The sequence below is a fragment of the Papaver somniferum genome, unplaced genomic scaffold (genome assembly GCF_003573695.1).
Source record: "Papaver somniferum cultivar HN1 unplaced genomic scaffold, ASM357369v1 unplaced-scaffold_137, whole genome shotgun sequence".
NCBI lineage: Eukaryota > Viridiplantae > Streptophyta > Magnoliopsida > Ranunculales > Papaveraceae > Papaver > Papaver somniferum.
The window spans coordinates 22307327-22309425 of NW_020622934.1; the positions used below are offsets into that span (position 1 = coordinate 22307327).

Genomic DNA, 2099 nt, shown 5'->3' on the forward strand with positions numbered 1-2099 from the left:
ATGCCCCGGATCTAGCTTTCCCAATAGGAGTCGATGTGTTTATAGAAAGCATCTAAACATGATATACCTAGGGAAATCACCGTGCATCAAGGTATTGAAAGCATGAAGCATTTTTCATTTTTAGGAAGCGAAGCGTATAACGAAGCGTGAAGCGTCGTTTTATGGTTGATGTTTGAAGCGGATGTTTTCTTATAAATAAATTAGTCGTAACTATTAATTATAAATTTATTGGGAAGATAATATCTATATAAATTTTATATAAGTCTAATTATTATCAAAAACAAAGCGTGTGCACACTAGATCAATCTTCTCCAAGTGAGTGGGAGGTGGGGTCTTCACATGACCGCTTCAGAACGAAATACTGAAATTTGAAGCGAAACATAGGCTTTTAAAAACCATGACGTGCACAAAAAGCTCCAGGATAGTTGTGTATTCATAATTATTGCACGAACTGAATAGTTATTCTTGTCGTTCATGGTGACTTGGTAAACTTTTGAGGGATGACAGTGGAAGCAGTATCATCCCATGCGAGTTTTATAGTGAGCAACCAATTCATGGTGACTTGGTAAACTTTCTTTGACAACAGGCACATCATTGAACCTTTCAAACCATGCCTGCAGACGATTACAGGTTTCAAATATCTTCACTTCTTTGATATCTTCGACTACTTTCATCCAATGAATTCCGGTTCCAATTGCCAAGTCCATGAATCCGATATCATCTCCCCCGAAGTATCTCTTGTCGCCAAGAGCGTGTTCTTCAAGGGTTTTTAGTACTTCAATGTTATCGTTGACTATTTTCTCTTTCGTTTCCTCGGTAGCAAAAATCAAACTCCAAAAGGTTGATTCATGAGTATAACAAAAAATCAAATTCTTAAACACGAAAAAATCCGCGTAGTGAATCTTTAAACGACTCTAAATAACTTACATACCTTGGTTTCCATAAACTTAGTCCAAAAACGAGCTTTGGATCTTTCGTAAGGATCCTTGGGGAGTATCGGGTATCTCTCCGGCCACGTCTCATCGATGTACTCGAGTATGATCAACGATGGGTTTTCCAGCATGAACAAGGACAGGGATCTTCTTATGAACAGGATTGTACTGCAAGAGTAAGTCGCTGTTGTTTGAGAGATATTCCTTTATGAATTCATATTTTACTCCTTTGAGTTTCAGTGCGCATTCAACTCTGCAGCTAAAAGGACTACTCCGTCCACCAATCAACTTCACTGCCTCTTCCATGTTAGAAAAATTGTTGATCGTAAAAGTGGATGAGGAATGAATTTATGTTGATGCTCGTTGCTCAACCAAGTATTTTGTTTGGAGGTCCTTCAAATCCAAATTCCAAAGTCATAGGTTGTACTGATGTTATTTTATTTAAACAGTGCTTCTGGACAGACTGCCACCTGCAAACCACGCCAAAACTGAATTGCCTTTTTCTCTCACAGTTTGGTATGGTGGGTCCCTGTAGGTCCCGTTGGAGAATAGCAGGGGGGGCCACTTATGATGGGGCCATTGAAAATTGTGTGAAAGATAGTTTCCGGATTATTTGAGTCTCTGGGTTCATATAGAATTTTTGTTATTTAAATCAAATTAGTTGTTGGGATTTATATGGACATGGTTTTTTTAGTCATAAATTATCCTTCTTGTGTCATCCCATACGCAGAGATTTTTTTTTCTTAATTATAGTACTCGCCTACATTTATTGACCGTTTCTGGACGAACAATCTGATAAACAATCCCAAAACACCTCTTAGAATGAAATTTCAAATTCACAAGTCACAACCCTATTTATAAAATGGATTAAGTTTCTTGAACTTTCACCTTCTTAGAAGTACAGTGATTAAAAAAGTTTTTCAATGGAAAACATTTGAATGAAATTTTGGAAGGATTATAATTTAGTAAAAACTTAATGCTTTGGGAAATTGGTTGTGTGACGGACCCAAATATTTATGACAGGGTCGCAGTCAAGGAATTGCAAATGAATAAGCCAGCAGGATTCATATATGCACATTTCAAGGAAAGAAAAAGCCGTTCAACTTTACAATTCAGTGCAATAGCAATCTATGCACTACCAAAGTAGTACTAACAGAACTGCTGCAA

General features: G+C 37.2%; 1 pseudogene; it reads right to left on the reverse strand.

The window, feature by feature from the left end:
• Nucleotides 1-234: 234 nt before the first annotated feature.
• On the reverse strand, nt 235-1550 carry LOC113334353 (annotated as a pseudogene).
• Between the last annotated feature and the right edge of the window lie 549 nt (nt 1551-2099).